Source organism: Choloepus didactylus, chromosome 11 (assembly GCF_015220235.1).
Source record: "Choloepus didactylus isolate mChoDid1 chromosome 11, mChoDid1.pri, whole genome shotgun sequence".
NCBI lineage: Eukaryota > Metazoa > Chordata > Mammalia > Pilosa > Megalonychidae > Choloepus > Choloepus didactylus.
This window is the reverse complement of record NC_051317.1, coordinates 34,084,269-34,107,441: the sequence shown is the minus strand read 5'-3', so window position 1 is coordinate 34,107,441 and position 23,173 is coordinate 34,084,269. Positions and strand designations below refer to the sequence as shown.

General features: G+C 40.4%; 1 protein-coding gene and 1 long non-coding RNA gene across 3 annotated transcripts in view; one reads left to right on the top strand and one right to left on the bottom strand.

Moving 5' to 3' along the window:
* Positions 1-23,173, top strand: part of SEMA5A (semaphorin 5A) — a 524,772-nt gene that overhangs the window by 185,775 nt on the left and 315,824 nt on the right. The window lies entirely within an intron of this gene.
* On the bottom strand, positions 10,324-16,397 carry LOC119506371. Its single transcript, XR_005210987.1, has 3 exons — positions 16,121-16,397; positions 14,578-14,648; positions 10,324-10,369 (listed from the first exon to the last, which is right to left on the bottom strand). It is a non-coding gene; the product is annotated as an uncharacterized LOC119506371 (long non-coding RNA).

Below are 23,173 nucleotides of genomic sequence, written 5' to 3'. Positions count from 1 at the left end.
TGAGTCTCCAAGGGATGAAGCGTGGATAGAGGAGAGAAGGGCCCGATGAGTGAACCCTGGAGCAATTCAGTACCAGAGGTTGGACAAATGGGAAGGACACAGCAAATAAGAGCAGAAGGGATGGGCAGAGATGTACTGGAGGCCGAGAGAGGAAAACGATCCTTCCTTAGGTTCCTAGCCGGTGAATACCCAGAGCCTTGACTCTGAGCATCAGAAAACAGGAGCTGCTATGAGTTTACTAGCTGGAGAGGATTATGAAGGCGCAGAGGGCACTGGAGTCTAATCCTAGATTGGGATCCTTCTGGTCTGTGGAACCATCTGGCAGGTGAGTATCTGTGAGATATTCCAGCTCCCCCAGCACTGGCCAGATTTTGAAACTGAGTATCCCTTGAATGGTGCCAACAAAGGAAACAGTATTGTACTGAGGTTACTGCATAGAACAGGAAACCTCTCAGAAGTTGGTCCTACCCCCTTAATTGAGGTAGTTTTTTGTCAGCTGTTGAGGAATGGAAAGAGCTTTAGGGTGGAGAGACAAGGTGTTAGGTTTGTGTTCTGTAGCTTAGTAGCTGTGTGAACTTGGGCTAGGTACTTCATTCTGTCTCCATTTCTGCTTTAAAAAAATGGGGATGAAAATGCTAACTTTGAAGGATTATTGAGTAGGAATGAAAGTGTGTTTGTGAAAGTGTATTATGACTTCTGATGCCAGATATCATTCTCTCCAGCATTAATAACAGCTAGCCTTGAGCTAAAATGTTATTGTATGACACTCCTAACTATTAATGATTTTTGGAAATTCTATGAGGCTCAGCAATTTGAGGAACTAACCATGGTTAAAAGAACGAGATATCTGCTTATTAGCTCTTTCTTAATGATTTCGTCTGGGTTTTAATGTTAATAGCCATATAATGTATAGAGGTGTGTTGGGAATTTCTAATTTAGGGGTTGAGATGAAAATATCAAACCACTGTATGAATGGTTTAAGCCAGATTTAAACATTTTCTGGGTTAAACAAAATGGACTAGAATAATATAAATCATGATTCATTCTGATTTAGCACTTATCTGAATGTTTTTTATTTCTTGATTCCAAAGGGTCAATCCTGCCAAAAAAAGACATATCTTAAAGATAAAGCTCCAGCGTAGAAAACATAAATCCTCCATTTCATGGTGGAAAAACAAGATCTTAGATGTTAAATCCTTGGATCAAGGCATAAATCTGACAGCCAAATTAATTAGCCTTGGGAATACTTATGCAAACCAAAGCAGAACATAAGAATGTGTGAATTCTTCTTTCATGATAGAATTTTGAACTGTAACATCTATTACTGACTGTGGAAATTGTTGTAGAAATTGTCAGTGAAGTTACATCGTCTGTGTTTCTTGTTTACCCAGGATCTGATAAACAGATGATTTTTTTTAAAATTGAAAAATCATAAAGGGGACTTCAGATCTGACCATGATCAGAAATAGGGGCTTGATTTACCCTCCTGCTTTAAATAACAAGAAAACAAGACAAACTATTAGAAACTGCAGTAGTTAGACACTGGATACAATGGGCAGAGCAGAAATAAGATCCCTTAAAGAAAGGAAACAAACAAGGTGAGGCCTTGATTGCCTGGGCTTTCTGAAGTAGTTTCCAGGACACTGCACACAGTGAGGGGGAATCCAAACAAAAGTAGTGAACTTGTTGATTTTAGGAAATAGAGATCAGAGTTTGGAGAGGAACTTCGATATAAACAAAATCATATCAATACTTCTATTAAGTGTAAATACTCTATTTAAAAGATAAATGGTGTCAGATTGGATTTAAAAAAGTGATACCACTATATGCTCTTGACAGGAGCACTTTAAATATTAAAACAGATAGAGATTAAAAGCAAATGATGGAAAAATATATCATTGCAAATACAAATCAAAAGAAAGCTCAAATGGAGACATTAATAATGGACAAAGTAGATATCTGAGCAAAGAATTACCAGGATAAAGAGGGACATACGCTATGATAAATGTATCAATTTCACATAACATTTTTCAATGTGAATGCGTATAATAATAGAGCTTCAAAATACATAGAGCAAAAACCGTTAGAAAACAAAGGTATGTTTGGCAAATTGAAGTTGGGGATTTCAGTGCTCCTCTTTCAGTATTCAGTAAAAATGGGTGAAAATCAGAAGAATATAGAAGACAACAAGAACACTATCAGCCAATCTGACCTAACTGACATTTTCTGAATACTCTTCACAGAAACAGCAAATGCATAAAAGATATTTATCAAGGTGGACCAGCTTAAAACAAGTCTCAGTGCCTTTGATAGGATTAAAATCATGCCAAGTATGATCTATGACCATATCCCATTCAAACTGGAAATCAATCAAAGAATGGTATATGGAAAATTATGTTGGAAATTAAGAACTTAATTTTAAATAACCCATGGGTCAAAGCATAAAGGGAAATTCTGAAACTTTAATCTGAATGAATTTAAAAGTACATTTTGGGGATTCAACTAATACAGAGCTTAGAGGGAAATTTATAGCATTATTTGCTTGTATAAGGACTAGAAAGTTCTGGTATCAGTAAGTTTTAGGGTCTCCCTTAGGAAAGTAGAATGAAAAGCAAATTGAATCTGTAGTAAATATAAGGAAAGAAAAATGGAAGATAAGAGGATAAATCTATTAAATGGCAAACGGAAAAATTGCAATGAAAATCAAGGAAATTAAAACTTAGCTCTTTGAAAAGATCAGTAAAATCAGTAAACCTCTAGCCAGATTGATAAGGAAAAGTGAGTAGACACAATTTATCAGCATCACGACTGAAAGAGGAGAGGCTAAAGCATCTACTCAATTAAAAGGATAATAATAGAAAATGAGGAACAACTTTATGCCAATGAACTTGACAGTTTTCACAAAATTAACAAATTCTTTGAAAGCTACAGTCTGTGAAAGCTTATTTAAGGAAAAATAAAAGGATAACTTGACTGACTTTTGTCAATTAAAAGGATTACATTTGTAGTTCAAGCATTTCCACAAAGAAAACTCCAAACCCAGGTGGCTTCTTGGGTGAATTTTGCCAGACATTTAAGGAAAAAGTGATACCAGTTCTACACAAACTTTTCCAGAGAATTGAAAAATACAGAACACCGTCCAAATCATTTAAGGGGACAGCTTTACCCTGATATGATAACTAGGCAAGATAACCCAAAAAGTAAAACTACAGGTGGATATCTCTCATAAACATAAACAGACACACAAATCCTTAATATCATTTTAGCAAATTCAATCTAGCATTTTTAAAAAAGGATAATATATTATGTCCAAGTGAGGTTTATCTCATAAATGTGAGGTTGGTTTTACCTTTGGAAATCAGTCAATGTAAATCAACCGGTTAACCAACTTAAAAAATTAAGTTACCTCAGTAGATATAGAGAAAGCAATTGTCAAAATTCAACACATGTGTATAGTAATAGTTAGAAATAGAAAGAATTGTTGCAACCTGACAAAAAGAATCTAAAGAAAATCTGAATCTAACAGGATACTTAATGGTGAAAGGGTGATGTCTCCACAAGGAATGCTTACCCTTACCTCGTTCAGTGCTTTTAGTTACTTTAATAGCACTGCAAAAGGTAATTAAATAAAAATAATAAAGTATAATACATAATATATATAATATGAAATTATATATAATATAATGTAATAAATAAATAGCATGGTAATTGGAAAGGAAGAAGCAAAACTCTCCTTTTTTTGCATTCAAGATTATTTATATAGAAATTCCTAATTAAAAATTTAGATAGAACTAACAAGTGAGTTTCTCATGATTTCAGGATACATGACAAATATAGAAAAATTCAATTTTATTTCTGCATCCAATCAACTAATAATTGGAAATTGAAATTAAAATATGTCTTTTACAGGAGTATCAGAAATATGAAATAATGGTGTGTTTGACAAAATACGTGCCGGAGCTGTGCATTGAAAATAACAAAACATTGCAGAGAAAATTAAGACCTAAATAAATGGAGAGAAATGCCATAGCTATAAATCAGGAGACTAAGTATTTATATAAATTCTTACCATACTGATCTACAGATTCATGCAAATCCAACCAAAATCTTAGTGTGCTTTTATTGTAGAAATTGATAAGCATCTTCTAAAATTTATATAGGAATGCAAAGGATTTAGAATAGCCAAAACAATTTTGAAAAGAAGAGTAATGTTGCAAGACTTACTTGTCCTGATTTCTAAGATTTATTTTCAAGGCCCTGTAATCAGGTCAGTGTGGTATTTGTGTAATAGTAAACATATAAATCAATGTACTAGGAAGCAGAAAGAAATAGACCCACACATACATTTTCAGTAGAGTTTCAACAAAGGGGCCATGGTAATTCTGTGAAGAAAAGCAAGTCTTTCAAGAAATGGTGCTGGAAAAATTGGACATCTGTATACAAAAAGTAAATCCTGAATGGTGCCTTACAATATACAAAAATTAACTCAAAAGGGTCATAGACCTAAAGATAAGAGCTGAAACTGTGAAACCTCCAGAAGGAAAAAGATGAGAAAAATTTCTTAGACTTAGGGTTGGGCAAAGATTTCTTAGAATACAAAAAGTGCATAAAAGAAAATTCAATAAATTGGACCACATCAAAATTCAATCGGCTCTCTTTTTTGGTCTCCATTTTCTTCAAGTGAAAACTGAGGGTAATGGACTATTATATGTTTATATCCAATTAATGATTCTAATTGCTGTTTAAACTAGGAATGTCTGGTGGTGCCAGGGATACTCCTTTGCTTTTTAAGAAAATGCTTTCTTCTTTTAACCCTTTAAACTCTAACACTATAGAATTCTGCATTGTAAAAGCAAAGTGGAAATTGGCATTTCTGCTGACATAGTTGACACTGACATATTTATCATAAATGTTTAGTAGGAAAACTTAATATGTCTTTTATGGGAAGGATGGTTTTACCTTCTCATTTGCATATACTTACACATTAATTACCGTATAAAGAGGTTAGAGTCACAGTCCATTTTAGACTTAGTACTTTTTTTGTTAACTGCAAGCCAACAATTCAGAAGATGTGTCAAAAGAAACAAGTCACCAATATAATCAAAGCTGCAGGTTTATTGGAAAAGAACTGTTTCAGCAAGGAGATCTCAAACTGGGGAAGTCAGAGTGAGAGTCTCAGAATGGCCAGTGGGTTATGGCAGTTTACACGGGTAATGAGGGGATTCGCAAGTGGAGAGTTCCAATGCTTGATTGACATTCAAGTTCTTCGTTACATAGGAGGGTCTTTACAAAGCATGCATACATACATAAATACAGATGTACATTGGTTACTGTAGTATAATTGTCCCATTTTAATAGGCTATCCCTATTGGACTGTGACCATCTTATCACTAACTGTCCCTCAAGGAATGCTATCAGGAGTGCTGTGCTTTCTGGGAAAGTCTCATCCTTGGTCAGATTCTGTCTTCTGAAGAGTCCCTGCCATTTCTAAGACAGGAGGTCCCTCCGGGCAACTCCCAGTGCAGGTGGCCATTTTATTGTATTTAATAGCTAAAATATGAGTATATATTTTAGATCATCAATGCAGTGAAGTTTTACTCGGAAAGCTCAGTGGTTATTAAGCTGTTAAGTCAATTAGAAATATTTGACTGCAAGTCACAGCAGACTGACAAAATCAGGGGTTAAAACATAAGGAAGAGTTAGACAGTCCAGGGCTGGCTCCAGAAGTCAACAGTGACCGTGAAGACGCAGGCTCTGTCATCTTGTTTAACCTCTATGGAGTTGGCTTTTGCTTTCTGTTTTTATTCCGTGTTTGGGTGTCTGCTGGCAGCGTTCAAAGGCAGATGGGGTTGGGAGGTTGGAGGATAACCAGCTCTCTTTACTGATCTGTTTCATATCAGAAATCAGCAATGGGCAGAATTATTTACGTGGAAGTGGCCAGAGCTGCCTTGAGATCTAACAGGAAGTAAGTGTCTGGCAAAAGGGAATGATAGAAGGGAAATCCCCCTGGGACTAGAGAAATCAGGATTTAATCCCTGGGTTCCTCAGGCTGGGAACTGGGGTGAAATGCGTGAGGAATTTGTTCTGGGTAACTTAAGAGGTTATCACCAATCTCAGTAATCTGGACATTTAAAAATTTCGAGACTAATGCCAAAAAATCCATGATGAACATGATAGAAAATCTCTGTCAAAATTTTAATAGAGATGAGTTTAATGTAGTCCTTGTCAGATCCTCTGGGAGCTCCAATGTCTGTATTTGAACTTTTGAGCGTTTGTTTATTGTGATGAGTTTGCATTAGTTTAGATTTTTTTAAAAATTGCATTAAGATATTATTTATTTTGATTAGTGAGTTTTTGGCATCCCTTAAATTTTGTAAACCACGGGTGCCTTACTCACCTCCCCTCATCCCTGTCCTGCTTGCTTAAAAAAGATTGGGTTCTGTTAGCAAGGAGGAACTTTGAATATCTAACTGAGCCTGCCACATGGAATTACTTCTACGTATTTTCTGGAGTATGTTCTCCATGCATATTCATAAGTGTGGGTCCTTATATAGGTTCATGAAATATGTCTGATCTTTTAAATTCTCAAACCCTTGTGCATGCACAGCGTGGATGTGCTTCCTTCATCTTGTGCTCCACATCTTCCTGAAGATGATCCCACAAAGGAGCGCACACATTTCTTAGTTGTATGTTTTCTCATCTTTTATAAGAAATATTGTTCAGTGACCTGAATGCAAAGGGGATCTGTGAAAAGGTTGGAAGGTAAAAAGGTCTGTTGGTGGCTTTTCATGCCTCATGAGATGGACAATGAAAATATGACTCTCTTTGAGGATGATTCAGTAAATCCTCAAAGAACTCTTGTGAAAAGTTGGAGAAATTATAATCACTTGGTGTCAAAACTGATTTGATCAACTATTAGTTGATGTCAATGAGCTGTTTATTTGAAACTTCTTAGACATTTTTTTCCTTCCCTCAAGGGGCATAAAAATTCTCTCAGGATTTTCCTTGTGAATACAAAGAACTTCTGCAATGAAAATTATATATGAAAAACATTTTGTCTAGACCCATGAAGCCTTTCTAATATAGGTATTTGTAGGATTGCATGCAGGCCAATAAAGTAAGTTTGTATTACTCACCAAATATATTATTCACACCATATATAAGATGTAAATTCTTTAATCTCTAAGGTGTCTGCACAAAATTGTTCAATGTCGTCTCTGATTTAATTCAGCTTTTAGAAGCTCTTGAGGGCAATGTTTGAAATTTAGGGAGCAAAAATGAAAGAACATATGGAAATGATAAATTTACATAGTTGATTGCTAAAGATGCCTGCTCTGAGAGCATTTAAGTTAACGCGGCAGTGAAAGAACAAGCAAGATCATACTGAACTTTGTGTTTATCATTACTGTACTTACTTAAGACTTCCCCCTTCCCTTGAGCAAACTTCGAGCCCCCCAGGGTTTTTGTTTTTGTTTTTTCTTTTTATGCAACCTTTTTAAAGCAATAGTGAAATAACTGTTCTCACAGCTATATCCTATCTCATATATCCTGTTTTTTCTGCTCCCCCCTTTTGAGATGCCCCCTGCCTTTAATATCAGCCATCCCATTGCATGAATTAACAATTGTTTTTGCCACAGCTGACCTTTTGCAGCTCTTATCTCTTGGCCAGAATCATGCAGCTCTTGCTTAGGGAAGAAAAAAATATATAGTTGGATCATGTCCAGTGTGCAGTACGTTTATAATTCTCAAAAGCTCTGCATTCCTTTACTTACATTATCTCTATGGAGCTTCAATTGATATCACCAAGAATTTCACACTCCAAGTGAGAGAAGGATATCTCCCAAAGGATGTGTAATTCTATTATGCAGCAACAGTTCTTTCTACGACTTCAAGCCAAGCAAAAACATTTGCTAGGGCTGGAGCTACTTTTCAGCCAGTCCAACCATGTGGCCTTAGAACTTCTCTCATCCCAGTGTTCTCCTCCTGCCTTACATATAATTATAATCTCCCTTTTCTGCTGTGGTAGGTGGGGGGAGCAGCCTCCACCGTGCAGCACACGGCCACATCTTCACTGCTCTGTTTGTTTTTATCATCTGTAGAGCATTAACGGGCCAGTGTGCTGGACGGACAAGAACCATCTCCAGATAGGGTCAACCAGAAGAGATTATATTGGCACGGTGCAATGCTTTTCCTGTGTGCTGTGTTTGTTCATGCATGAATTAGAAGGATTTATGCCTTTTATAGTTTGAGAGCAACCCCTCTGGCCACATAGCCACATAAACAAAACAAGGTCAGAAAAACTGAAGGTGATTAGAAGAGCTTGTGAAGAATTCTGTAGTTAGGTAGGCTGCCTGTATGAAATATACAGCAGAGTTGTGGAATTTTTAGTTAGTGGGTTTTTCTAACAATGTTAAACCCAAAAAGCCAGAAAACCTCAAAAGGGAAAAAAAAAAGAAACGTTCACAAATAGTATGCAGAGATGATGAGGCTGCCAGTGAGAAATTCCGGGTGAGCTCACGGTTGGAGCCAGGTGGCTTGCTGGGTGGTTTCTTGGCTGCCTGTCATTTCCCCTCTGAGAATTTACTGGCTTTTTTTTCCTCCATAAAAATTAAGATTTATTGGTAGACTGCAGAGTTTCAGCTTTAACATCAGCTCCTAACCACTGAAATCATCTCACATTTGGAATTTATCTGGGGTGGGAATACATTAAAGAGATTAGGGCTTGTGTGGGCTGGACCCCAAAACCGTGGGTCAGGTAGAGTAATTTTAAATTCACTTGACTTTTTTTGTTGTTGTCATTGCTGTTCTCTCTGTTGGATATAATTAGGGTTAAATAAGATTTTACTTAGTTTAAATTCTATTTTAAGAAGACATGTAAAATAGAAAGTAGGCACTTAAAACTACGTTATCTCTTAAAATTTAAAATATCAATATTTATCAACATGAAAACGTTGGGTTGACATTCAAACAAATCCTCTCTATCCATTCAGGATAGTTCTCGTAGTTACTGAGGAATTGATGTGAAAACATAAACAAGACAGTTGATATGTAAGATTTCCAGCATAACGGTGGGCTTTGTTGATGGGACAATGGCCTCACCCCCACATAATGGCATTTTGAAACACAGTGCTGCCCCAAAAGCAAGAAAGGGAAGGGGTGCCTCAAGCACCTAAGTGGTCGGGGCTTGAAAACCTGCTTAGGAACTGGAGAAGTGCGGGTGGGTGAGGGGAACTAGAACTCAACTTGCTGCATAAAGCTGAACCACAAAGAGGGCTTCTCCCTGTGAGATGGAGCTCAGGAGACCTGCACACCAGTCCCCTCGGAGGAGGCCGTGGATGGAAACAGACCCGCAGAGAAGCTGGAACATCAAGCTTGCTCTTGGAGCCCTCATGGGAGAGAGGAGCCCCCAGCCAAGAAATGGATACACAGACACCAAACCTTTGAACCTGAGAACCCCTAACCACTCCAGTGGTCAGCCCCAGGCCATGCCTCTAGGAATCGTGGATTCTATGGGAACAACTTGTGTTGAAGATGAGCTCAGGGTCGAGAGAAGCACTTCCAGGCACGAATGGATCCTTGACAAAACTCACACCCCCAGATCTACATAATAGACTTGCCCCAAATAGATTTTAAAATGTTTAAAAAGATATGCAAGCAGAATCGATAAGGTCAGAGTAAAAGATTATGATGTAAGAATGGGAGGATTTGCAAAAAAATATAAATGAAAGTTCTAGAAATAAGAGAACCTAGCCATGAAAAAAAGTCATGCTGGACAGATTAAATCTTAGATTTAGAGGAGATATAGACTAGATTAGACTAGACATAGAGGAGAAGAATATTATGAGTTGGAAGAAAATTCTGAGGGAATTTCTGAGAGTGTAGCACGTAAAATAGAAGAGGTTAATCCATATTTGAATTCATTTTGGAGTAAGGAATTCATTGAATTATTTATTGAAAAGTCACAACACAAAAAAATAGGACTCTGCGTCACAGAAAAACAGAGGTCATATGTTGTAATTTTGATCACTTGCCTTCTTTCTATCTAAACAGAACCATATATTCTCTTATTTTCATGGAAGATTAAAGGCTTGGATTTTTAGGATAAAGTTCATGTCTTATTCATTGTTGGACCCCAAACCAATTCTTCATAGATGTGGTAGGAGTATGGCTTCATATTTAATTCTCTGTTTTCAGTGAACTTAATCTCTCAGTAAGATGGAAGAAGTAGAAGGTTACCTAGAAAATTAGATAATCAAAAGACAAATTTTAGACTGATAGCGGTGAGACTATTATCATATAAGTTCTCTTCATTTGTGTGTTTTGCTCTTCTTCAACTCTTGTCTCTTGGAGTTCCAGTTTTCTTGCATGCCTGTGAATAAAAATACCCACCTTCAGGGATTTTTCAAAGATTCAGGAATATATATGTAAAAAACCTACCTGTGGCTTAGCTTAGTGTTCAGATTAGTGTACGCATTCAGTGCAATTATTACTGGTGTTATTTTCACTTTCGTTTTATTATTTCCACCATCATCTGAAATAATAGTCCTCAAGAGTGTGTACTAAAATGTCATTTCTTTTGGAAGTTATTGTCCTGTTATAAAAAGTGAGATATGCGACTTAATCAGAATTTATTTGTTTTGGGGGACATAATTGACGTGGTTCTCATTTTCTGGATTTCTGTCTCTTAATCGACCCTCTCTTGAGCACTGCTTTTATTTTCTTCCTTGTAGGTATTTGCAAACACACTTTACTGTTTTTTAGACTATTAAATGTTGTCTTATGGGAAATACATTCCATCTGTCAAATTTCTTAAGATCCTCCTGACTGCTTTCTATCAGTGTAGCTGCCAGAATCAAATTCCATGCCCTACGGAGCGCCCAGGGTGCATTAGCTCCAGGGGCTGGTGCACACGCCATGCCGGCTTCTGAGCTGTGTCCGAAGTATTCGCATGATGGATGACCCACGACAGACGTGGACGGTGGCTCGTTTCACGACCAGCACGTGGGACTTCCCAAAGGGTTCAGAGGCCGTTTGTGGCTGAGGGACAGTGTTAGGGTTGAAGTTTTTGTAAATCGATATTTTGAAGTTAAAAACTAAACAGAAAACAATCTCTCATCATTCTTCCATGAAATGAGGAGGACACAGGTCCTAAACTCTGTTGTCATGGCCTTAGGAGACTCACCCACTGAGCATTGCCAAGGGTGTCATTTTCACATCATCGCAAGCATGAATTTCAGGGCATTTTGCTTCCCCCATCACAGTGATTCTTATTTTTCGAAACTGGGTGGATTTTTGCCCTCAAAGTGTAGCTTTTTCAAGTAGTTTTTTCTGTCGTCTTCAAGAAAATGATTCTTTGTGTGTTACACCCATTTGGATACCCCGCTCCAGAATAAGCTGACATGGTGTAGTGCCAGCTAAAGAGGCAAGATAAGTCGAAGTCTGTTAAGTTTAGAATTTTTGTAAGGGAAGTATAAAATTGGGTGTAGTGAATTCATTATTTTAGGTGTAAACCTTGTCAAGACCTCCATGACCAAAAGGGCTGATTTTAGATTTCATGGATGGAAAAGTTGTCATGGGATCAGGTGCCATCTGAAGCTGTTGGAGAGCTCCTCTTCTGGCTGCTCTGTTGTCTGGCTGCAGGTCTTATTCGCTAAGGGCTCTGCTTTCCATGGTGCAAAGAAACCGTTGCTGGAAGAAAGCAAAGCTGATGATCATGATGTGTTGTGAAAGGGGCAGAGTGTAGCAGTCTCGAGTGCCAACGATGCCTCGCAATGTAAAATGACAACCTGATAACTGATATTTTTTGAGTGCTTTCATACACACAGCATGTCTTTTAGGCTTTATGATAATTCTGTGACATGGCCAGGTCTCCCCTTTCTGTGTAGTGAGGAAACAGACTGAGGAAACTGGCCCAGGAGCCCACGGTTTCTGTGAAGCAGAAGAGTGATGAGAACCCTGGCTTGTGAGACTCTGAGGCCAGGCCCTGGGATTCCAGAGCCCTGAACCATGGGGCGGTGGAGCTCCGACCGACACTCCTGCCCGGCCGTGCCCCAATCTGTGCGTGTGTGAGCGTGTGAGGGTGTGTTTGCTGGTGCCAAGGGGCTGGGGGCTGGGATGGGAGGACGAGTATGTGCGTATGCTCACCCTCTTCAGGTCGACCAGAACTTCCGTGGCTCTGTGGACGGCCTCATTTACCAGTACTTTGCTCCTCGAATCAAACATTTCTGAGGCAAAAATCTCTCATCATACACTTCAGTGGCCTGATCAAGAGACTTGTCTTTTAGCCTCCGGGTGTATTTATTATGCCACGTGGGCCAGTGGCCCACCAAAGCTCGCTTCCAGAGCTGTGGGCTGACATCCCAAGGTCTGTCTCGTTTTCCTGTGTCCTTCATTTCATGGTAGAGGGAGCACTCGAGAACTGATGTTCATTCACTCATTTACGTGTTCAACATTTACTCATTCAGTTATTCCTTGAAGTGGCGCCCGTTGCCTCAGTGAGTACGTTTTATTGGGTGTCTGTTTGGTGGCTGCCATGGCCTTGGGTGCAGGGGATAGGGATGGCTTGGCACCACACCTGCCTTAGTGGGGAGGATGGATGTGAGAACAGGCAAATAGAACCCTGTGTCCCAGGGCCTGGCGGGGAGCAGCCTGGGCAATGCGTGCCCACGGGGAGGGCCCTTCACCTAGTCTGAGGAAACCCATGAAGGCTTCCTGGAGGAGGTGTCTTCCTGACTGGGATCTGAAGGACAGGTAACAGTGTGCCAGGAGAAGAAAGGGAAGGGAAGAAACTGAATATTCCCTGGGTCAAAACACTCAGTATAAGTCAAACCCAAAGTGCATGTTGGATGATGGGGAGAAGGGGGGTTGGAGGTAGGAGAAGGCCAGCTTGGGGTGGCTTTGTTGAGGTTCCATCTTAAGGATGCTGAAGGGGAGTCACAGAAGGGCGAGCCTGGAGGATTGAGGCCCCAAGGAAGAGACTGTCGGCCAGCCAGGCGACCAGTGGTGCAGCTGACAGATATTGGAGTCCAGACCATGTTCATGGCAGTGGAGCGGGTGAGATGCATATTAAAGAAGTAAAAACAACAGGATTTGGTGACTGGATATGGGGGCAGGGAGGTTCGGTGTACTAAGTTCCAGTACAGTCCACTGATTTCAGTCCATTTGGATTAAAACTCAAGAAACCCCTCCTGTTTTAGTTAAGTTTAAGTACTGGAAAGGGCACTGCTTGTAATATCTGTCCAAATACCTTTAGTTAAAATATACAAAATAAAAGGAAACAAAAACTTTAGTTTAAAAAAAAACAGCTTAGAATTTTATCCATAAATATTCATCGATGGTGTACCACACGGTGTGTAGCCAGATAATTGTTGCCCTGTTTTTGTTAAAGCATGAAAGCTCGAAATGACCCCCTCATCTTTACACTAAGCATCAGATAATCCCTTTGTGTACCTCTCTTTTAGTACAAGCTACTAGTAACACGAGGTGATTCACATGGGGATTTTCATCTTGAAGTTACCGATCAAATGTCGGCTTCCTGGGAAATATCTCCTCTTACCCTCCCCTTCTCACCCTAATTATTTTCACAGACTCAGTTTAGGAAGAGGCCTATCTTTTTTCTCAGAATTTATAAAGATATTGTCAGCATCTCCAGTCCTGGGGCATCTTTAATGTAGCTGTGTTTATGTTTTGAGAATAAAAATAGAAATGTTTATAACTGGTAGGGCAAAAAAAAAAAAGAAATTACAAATGTAGGCTGGAGTCATTGGCTTAGTGGATCCTGAAAACAATTCTCACTAATTATAGCCCTTCTAGAAGGTCAGTGCAGCACTTTTATGCTGCCCATATGCAATTAGCTTGACTTTTCTTTCTCTGTACCTGAAAATAGAAGGCCATGCAGTTTTTCCCTTCTGTGTCCCCAAGCAAGGGCTCCACATCCTTTAGTGGACACAGGCTGGCATTAGGCTTTTCTTCAGGAGTTCTGAAAATCTCTGCATGGCATTAAATTTAATAGGTCTAGTATATAAAAAATAGATTTGTAATTATGAAAAGTCAGTTAAAAGGAGGATGTACGGTAAAATGAAATGAGATTTTTAATGGCTTGCCAAGAGTTATAATTAATGAGATGGAGATTTGGCCATGCAGGTGACCTTCAGGTAGGAAGCAGACAAAGCTGGGTGAATGGACCCAGGAAAGAAAATGATTTTTTTTTTCCAGAAGAAAAGAAGTCTACATCTTACCAGCTTCTGCCTTTCCATGTAGGAGGCCTTTTTTTCTGGAAGTCTGGCTCATTGAATGTGTTTGGGAGGCCGGTGATGTTTATTTCAGGTGCTTGAGTGCCTCATTGGAAGGAGACAAAGCAAGAAACACTACAGAGCCCCTGAATAAAGAGATTTCTGTGGCTCGACAATGTGCCTTTTATTTGATAGGTCACTTGTAATCTTGCTCATTGTCTGTGGCTGCTTTTCATGGTGATGTAAATTTGCGGGTCTGATCTCTACTTCAATATCTGTTTTGCACTGTGAGTTACTCTTTAAAAAAAACTTGTTGCAAAGAAAAAAAGAAGAAAATAATACCAACCCATGCTGGCTTGAATGCCTGATACCATCCTCCTGCAGAACTTGCTTGCGCACCGAGTGGGGTTCCTGAGGCTATAAAAATTGTTTTTGTCTGATTAAGCAGAAGTCCCTTTGAACCCAGTGAGAGTTCCCTTCCTCCCCTCCTGCTTTCTTGTAACTGTGTGCAAAGTCTTTTTATTTATTTATTTTTTGGGTCTGCCCACTCCACCTCCTTCATTCTTTTCTTAAAAGCAGGAAAAATATGCTGTTCTTGTAACATCTGTTACATTCCATGTCCTGAGGCAGAATTAAACTTTCATTACACAGACACACTCCCTTTCTCCTGCTCAGGAACTTGAAATGGGTTAACTGGAAGGCAGAAGCAAATTGGAGCTAATATTTAGTAACTGGTTTTGCAAAGGACCCTAGTTAGCCATGTAATTACCACCCTCGGAGTTCATGTCTTTCTAGGGAGCTAGCAGAGAAGAAATGCATTGTTGCCTGGGGACTGCACTGAGCCTGTAAGCTGTCACTTCTGGGACAAAGAATCGGGGCTGCACAGGGGGCAGGTTAGAATTTATATTTACGGCACTAGAAGCAGAATCCACCTGGGACACACTTAAGAGCACATATGAAGATAAATGGCTTATTGGTCTCTGAGCTGGGGTGACATCAGCAAATTAATTCTAAGATCAATACGATAATGGCTACTAGCTCTGAAATGCCACAGTGAGCTGTAGGAATTGTAGGTAATTGGAGAGGGATACTAGTGAAGACTATGGAATTCCTTCATTCTCTCCGGCATGCATGCTTGTGTTCCTTTAACATTCCTCAAAGCCGTCTTCGCTGACTCTCAGCGAGACAACCCTTTTCCTTCTCGTTCTATCCTGCCTCTCCCTGGGTCATCTCATCCAGTACCCTAGCTTTAAAAACCTTGTATGTATCGATGGCTACCACATTTTTATCTTGAGTCCAACCTCTCCTGAGCTGCTGCTTTCCTCTTGCCTCCATGGGACTTTCTAGCGGAATCTCCCCTGAGATGTCTGGAACAAAGCTGTTTTCTCTCCCATCTCACTCATCTCAGAAATGGCCCCATGGATTTCAGTTGTACTAGTGGAAAACTTGGGTGTCCTTCTGAATTCTGCACACGTTCTTATTTCTCCAGTTCATTAGCTCAAAACACATCCCGAATTAGCTACATCCCCCCATCTCCACCGACTGCTGCAGTCATAACCTGCTCCCCACCCTGTACTTCCCTGCCGGCCATCCTCCAGCTCCACCCAGCAGCCTTAGGAGCCTTCTAAAATGCAGAGGAGCTCTTGCCCCATCCCCAGCACCCCCCATGCCTTGGCTTCCTAGTGCCATAGAACAGGGGTCGGCAAGACTGCAGCCTGCAAGTCAAGTCCGGCCACTGCCGTGTCTATGTGTGTCTCTGATTATAGCAGCAGAGTAGTTGTCTCCGAGCAGGGTCCACATGGTCTACGAAACCTCAAACATTTGCTATTCAGTCCTTTACAGCAAGACGTGCCAATCCCTCCCATAGTATAAAATCTAAACTTTTTTACCTTGGTCAGCAAGATTCTACGTGAAACGGCCCTTGGCCCTTCTCATGAGCTCCATGCTACTCAGGCCTCAGCCTGAAGGCCTCCTCCACAGAGCAGCTGTGTCTGAAATCTCTGTCAGAAGCTGCCCCAGCTCTGCTCTTCTTTTGTTTTCATCATGGCACTAATTACTCATTTATTCTGTCTTCCTTGCTGGACTGGGGATCCTGTGAGAGGAGGCGCCTCCTCTCTTTCGTTCCCCACAGCGCCCCTAGTTCCAGGACCGTGCCATGCACAGGGTGACAGTTGACTCTCGAGTGCAGGCTGGGTGGTGACAGCTGTTGCGTGTCCCGTGGTGTACGGCCGAGTGAGGAAACACTAATCAGATCGAGAAGTGATGGAGCTGGTCGTGGCAGCTGCCGTGAGGACTGTGCCCAGAGGAGAAAGGGTCTCCCATGTCATTCGGGACAAGTCCAGAAATGAGTACTGCATGTGAAATTGTTAAGAGAAATGCAAAACAAGATTAGAAATTGGCTGTGACATTGCTTTCACTCCTCTCTCCCGGAAACTCTCCGGTGCCTAAGTCCGGCTGGTTTGCTGGACAGGTTTGTGGCTTGCTGGGGAATCAGGGCAGGTATTATACAACCAGGCGAAGTTTGCCTCCAGATAGTGCCTCAAAATGGAAAACAAACACAGCTTTACTAAACTAAACCAAAAAGGGCAAAACAAAAGGAAACACGTCATTTATTTTCAGTACCTCATCTGACTGTTTACCTCGTGTGAGCCCGTTTCTGCAGAGGTTGGTGATGAGGTGTGGCGTGCATCTGTCTCGGGGGTGTTGGACTGTGTCTCTAATCCTTTTCTGCTCTGCAATAAAAACCCCAAAGCCATACATGTTGGCCTTTGTTCTGTGTTTTAAAACATGCCCTTTTTCAATTTTTATTTTTCTATTTTGTAGTCTACCACCGAGGGTAAAAGCGTTTGGCTCGAGGCTGCAGGTGTGTTCAGCAAGCCTGCGAGTGAGCTGTGCCGCTTTTCCAGAAAACACGAGCTAGCTAATGTGCCAGTCTCGGAATTCCCGAAGGCTTGCTTTTTCTCTCTGGAGAGATGGGAGTCTAGTAATTAGCTGGGGTTTCAAAATGATTTTGTGTGACAGTGTACAAAACACTCAAATTTTGTTCCTGAAGCAGATGATGGTTTTCTATACACCTTTCTCATTCTAGTTGAACTCTCTTATAAAGACAAGGTCATACTCATGGGATAAAATATGGTGGAGGTGCTACTACTTAGAGGGGCCGTGTGCTCCATGGTGAAGCGTGTGGGGTGAGTCTCCGTTAGTAGCTAAAAGGATCAACTTCAACAAGTCCCTTTACTCTTGTGGGCTCCAGGATTCTCACTGATAAAATGAGAGATTCTTCCTGACCCTAAGATTGTGAGTCATTTTTGTTTCTGTTGCTAAAGAACTGTACTTTGTCTGTTTAATTGAGTGTAATACCTATTTATTGTCCTCTTAACCTGTGTCTTCTAGAGCAGGGATTGGCCAGACACTAAACCTTTTAAGCCTTGCAGGCGAGAAGGCCAGGCCTATATTCAAGTCTGCAGTTGTAGCACCAAGTAGCCATAGAAAACGTATAAATGAATGGGCATGGCTGTGTTCCAATAAAACTTTATTTACAAAAACAGGTGGGCTGGATTTGACCCATGGGCCCTAGTTTGCTAAATTGCTGCTCTAGAGCTAAGACGCTAGCAATTATACTTTTCTAGAAACTGAGGAGGGTTGCTTTTAATAAACTCATAACATTATGTGGATATAAACACATTCATATTTAAAACAATTAGAATGATAGAATACAATTCATAACATGCTACTTGAACCAATCACCAGTCAAAATACATTATGGAGGCCACATCTGCTGGACTGGGAGGGATGGGGAACCATTAGTGAGGGTTCTAAGGAAGGACGTGAGTAGCATCTGGATTGCATCGTGCCTTGATAGGTTGACACTAGATTCAATGCACATTCATTCAAGGCCTATTGCACTACATGTTAGAACAGAAATATTAATACATTCGTTCTCTACTCTTAAGTTGCTTCCAACCTGTTAAGCTTGTTAGAACGTGAATAAACAGGGAGCAGGAAGGAAGAGTGTTCAGATTGGACAGAAATGTGTCAGCGAAGTGTGGAGTTGTGGCAAGACCAAGTTGTTGTGGCAGGACTAAGGGGTCCTAGAGAAATGAAGAGCAGGTAGCTTGAGACGGACTCCAGGCCAGCCAAAGGCACTTTGTCCTAATCCATAAACCCTGCAGATAGAGAAGGCCAATATAAACAGAGCTCAGCGTCTCTACTTGAGATTGGATTGGCTTCCGAAGGCTATTGGTGGGTCCGTGTATCTGGAGATTCAAAGGAACGTCATAAACTAAGAATTGCCTTCATCTGGCTGTGCACATTTCACAAGACAACTTGGGACACTCATGACACTGACTTGGAATTGTCTCCCTTCCAATGCTCTTAAAAAATATTATCCAAAGCAGATTGCAATCTGGCTTTCTTCCTTTGTTGAATATCAGTCTTAATTATTCTGTAGAATAACGAACAAAGGAGTGGGATGTCAGCAAACATTTACTAATGGATTGGTAACTTGATTTCTGTGCAAGAGTCCAACATAAAAATTCATAAGTTGAGAAAGTTCTTATGCTGTTTTTGAAACAATAAAAAGGATGCAAGGCTGTAAAGTATGTGAAGAAAGATTACAATAGCATGAACTCATTATATTATAAGTGATATTTGCCTGGTTTCCAGCCACATCTGTTACAGCTCATAGAGAGAAATTGGCAAGCTTGACCCTGGGCAAGCCTTCTCTCTTTGGAGAAGCTGTAGACCGGCCAACTGAGAGATTCTGATGCTTTTCAAGGCAACTGGGATGTCTTCTTTAGATACACAAGTTAAATAATCTCCTGATAAGGTGATAAAATGATGTCTGTGGGATTTCTAATGTGTTTCTGACTTAACCAAACCAATATTTCTGTACTTGAATACCTTCCAGGGATATTTATATGGGCTTTATTATTTTATGGGTCATGATTGTCATCACAAAAGGATGTAAACTCTTACTTGATCCATAGATGTCCACCAAAGAATGTTACCTTTTCAGGTAGTTTGAATAGTTGTTCATGGCTTTCCTAAATTTTGCAGGGCTTCTAGCAGGTCTTGGCAAGTAGGCTATGGTTTATCTGGAACTGAGTATAGTTCTAAAGGGGAGGCTAAAATTGGTGGCAGCTCTCCTGCTGGTATTCTGGATGTTGTTGAAAGATACAGTTGGTGTATCCTCATAGAAAAATTGTGAGGTCATCCTTTACTGTGGAGAGTGGAGAGGAAGTGGTGGAGGGTAGGTGGCTGCTGTTTCTGGAGATCCTCCCATGCTACAACGTGAGTCAACTGGTGGTGGCCGCACAGTCACACAGGTAAAAAAGTTCTGCACCTGAGATTCAAACCCATGTCATCCTGACACCAAGGACCATGCAACTTTCACGAATGTATTTGGTGAATGGAGGACAGTTTCGCTGTGGCCAGTATCTGATTCGGCTCAGTGGACTCCACGGCAATTAGTTCTGAGAAGACTCAGAGTTAATTTGTTTTTCTATAGTAGCTGTACTAGAACAAAGCCTCTAATTTACGGAGGAAGCCCTATTCCTAGTCCTTCAGATGTGCACTATCCAGGGGGGTGTCCACTAGCCACGGGGGACTGTTCAACACTTGAAATGTGGCTAGTCCAAGTGAGTTACGCTGTAAGTGTAGACTACACACTGGATTTCCACGACTTAGAACACATGCACAGCATGAAAATATCTCATTAATGCTCTTCTTAATTAGGATAGCATGTTGAAATGATAATATTTTGAATAGACTAGATGAAATAAATATTGTGTTAAATTAATTTTAACTGTTTCTCAATAGTTTTTTTAATATAGGTATTGGAAAATTTAGAATTACATGTGTGGCATGCATTATAGATCCATTAGACAGTGCTACCTTGCAGCATTTATCATCTTTTTGCTTTTCTTGGGACCAGCCAGTATTGGTTTTCTTCACTTTAGCACTTTTGTATGTGTTATCTCATCTCCTTAGCTAAATTATAAATGGCTTGGGGGCAGAGGTCTGTCACATATGACTTTTATATCTCAGTCAGCACCTACAGTTAGTTCTTGCATGGAACAGGCATTCAATAAGCATTAATTGACCACATAAATGAATAACTGTGCTGCCATCATATTCTCAGTGTACATCCCCCTATTGCATAATCCTAAAGTTCCTGGGAAAGATCTGGGTCTGTCTTGGAAAACTTGTTCTCCTTTAGATGTATAGATAGAATCTCTACTTCTGCAAAATGACCACCTTGGGACTTATTAGACCTGTCTCCAAGCAAATCTACTTCCTTGCACCAGCCCGCCTTGTCCCTGGATTCCCACAGCTTTCTTCTCCTCAATCCTGGGGTCTGCAGAGGTGGCAAATTAGATATGAATTTATGATTCTCCAGTAGAACTGGGAGACAGAGAAGGTATTGTGGGTGAGAATAGGTCAGAAAAGAGATGTTAGCTTAAACAATATCTAAACAAATGATTTATTTTCCTAAAGCAGGTGTCTGGCTGTTCTGGTTTGCTAATGCTGCCCTTTTGCAAAATACCAGATATGGATTGACTTTTATAAAGGGGGTTTATTTGGTTACAAAGTTACAGTCTTAAGGCCATGAAGTGTCCAAGGTAAGGCATCAACAAAGGGTGTCTTTACTGGAGAAAGGCCATTGGCATCCAGAAACCTCTATTACCTGGGAAGGCATGTGGCTTGCGTCTGCTTGCTCCCAGGTTGCATTTCAAAATGGCATTCTCCAAAGTGTTGCTTTTGAGGCGTTTGTCCTCTCTTAGCTTCTCCGGGGCAAAAGTCTCTGCTTTCAACGGTTGTCTTCAAACTGTCTCTCATCTGCAGCAAGCATCTGGGTCTGTGTAGCTCTTTTTAAAATACTCCAGTGATCCAATTAAGACCCACACTGAATGGGTGGGGCAACACCTCCATGGAAATAATCCAATGAGAGGTCTCGCCTACAGTTGATTGACTCACATCTCCATGGAAACACTGAACCAATAGGTTCCAACCTAATCAACACTAATACATCTGCCCCCAGAAGATTACATTAAAGAATGTGGCTTTTTCTGGGGGGGGCATAATGTATACAAACCGTCACACTGGTCAGTCCTGAGTATGTGACCAAACTGATTATTGGCTGGACTTTTAAAAAACTAAGGTCTCTAAGTTTCCAATAAACCTCTGATCATCTCTGATCATCTCTGCAGTCCCTTGTGGTTACCAGCAGTGGCAAATGGCTTTATTTATGTCCATGAGACATCTTGCTATCTCTGCATACCCAGAAAGTATGTTTGAGCACTTGTGGCATAATCTGAGTGTCTGTTGAATAGAAATTGTTCATTTTTATAATTTTGGTCACATTAACATCATTTGTAATTCTAAAGCTATAAATCTAAAGGAAATTACTTTTTAAATGTCCTCTGGCACAACATTAAGATTTTGCAGTTAGATTTTATAGCCTGTAGTCATATGCTGTAGGTCATGAGTCAAAGTTAACACCCTGTGTGCCAGTGAAGTGGGGCCCTTAGAAGCTACGCAGGGTTTTAGACTGTTGCAGGCTGGGTGCCAGCCTTACAGCCTGGAGGAGGGGGTGGCCACAGTCCAGGAGTTTGAGGGTCTCACCTAGTTTGTGTATTGATTTGCATAATCTTTTAAATGAAGAAAAGTGTGTCTTTTTTGATGGATGAGAAGAAATCCTTATGTGAGTTATCTGCCAATAAAAACCAGCCACTGATCAGTTTGGTCCTTACCCTGCAGTGACCAGAAATAATTGTGCAGGTGGTTTAATGAAATAGTGGGTTACCATGGTCTTAAAAGTTATAAACCAAAAGAAAGGCCAAGCCACGCCTCCAGGCGAGTTCTGAACCTGGATCACTGACAACTTTCCTTAGGCGTCTCGTTGACATCTCACCTGCATCTGAGGTGAGTCTTGAACAACACAGGACTCCTTGGGCCAAAGCAGTTGTAGCCTCACCTTAACACTGACATTTAGTGTTCTGAGATTTAACAAGAGTTTGTGATATGGCCAGAAAATCATGCAGATGAATGAAAATCTGGGGTAAGAGGACAGTCATAAACCATTACTCATTTCAGAAAGGTGGTACCTCTCAACTGGGCACGGGATGGTAATTGATTCCAGTGAAATTATTTTCCCTAACACCTCTCCTAAAATACATATTGTGAACATTTAATGAAATAGAAGTTAACATGTCGAAGTATCTAAAGCAGTTCCTGAAACCAAGGAAGTATTAAAATATAGACATTAAAAAAAGTGAAAGAGATACCAGTTAATCGGATATCTATTTTTTCAGAAGCATACTTCAAATGTCTGTAAATTTGTATATTTCCTCCCTGATCCGCTGTTTTGCCTTGTGTCCTCACTAGGAAAACTCAGGAGGCTCTGGACTGAAATTCATTTTAATCACTTTCAGAATTTCAGGGCGGTCCCAGGTAGCATGTGAAGGCTTGATGCATCTTATTTTAGGGGTGAAACTTGGCATGGGGGTGCTGCTACTGCCCAAAGTGAGCTTGCCCTGTTCTGAGTGAGTGTTGGAGTTACAGGCCTGGAAAAACACCATGGAAGGAAAAAGGAGCAAAAATGTTAATGGTCCAAGTGACAGTGCAATAAACCAGTACAGACTTGCCAGGCTGTTCATCTCAAAATGTACTTTTTAAAAATCGACTCTCTTGTTTTCCAACATTGTTTTTTGCTAAGATTGCATTGATAGGATGGTTTTTGTAATGCACTGAAACCTAAAATGCAGTCCATGGAAGGGAAACACGCACCAACCTTAAAGAGGGATCGGTTATCTTTGAGTTAGGATAGGGAAAGATCAGGCAAGGAGAACTTCCGGATGTGTAGCCAAGAGTGTTCCTGCACCTCTTTCCCTGCAAGCCCTGCCCCACCTGCTGTCAGAACTACCTACTCAGGAGGAGAA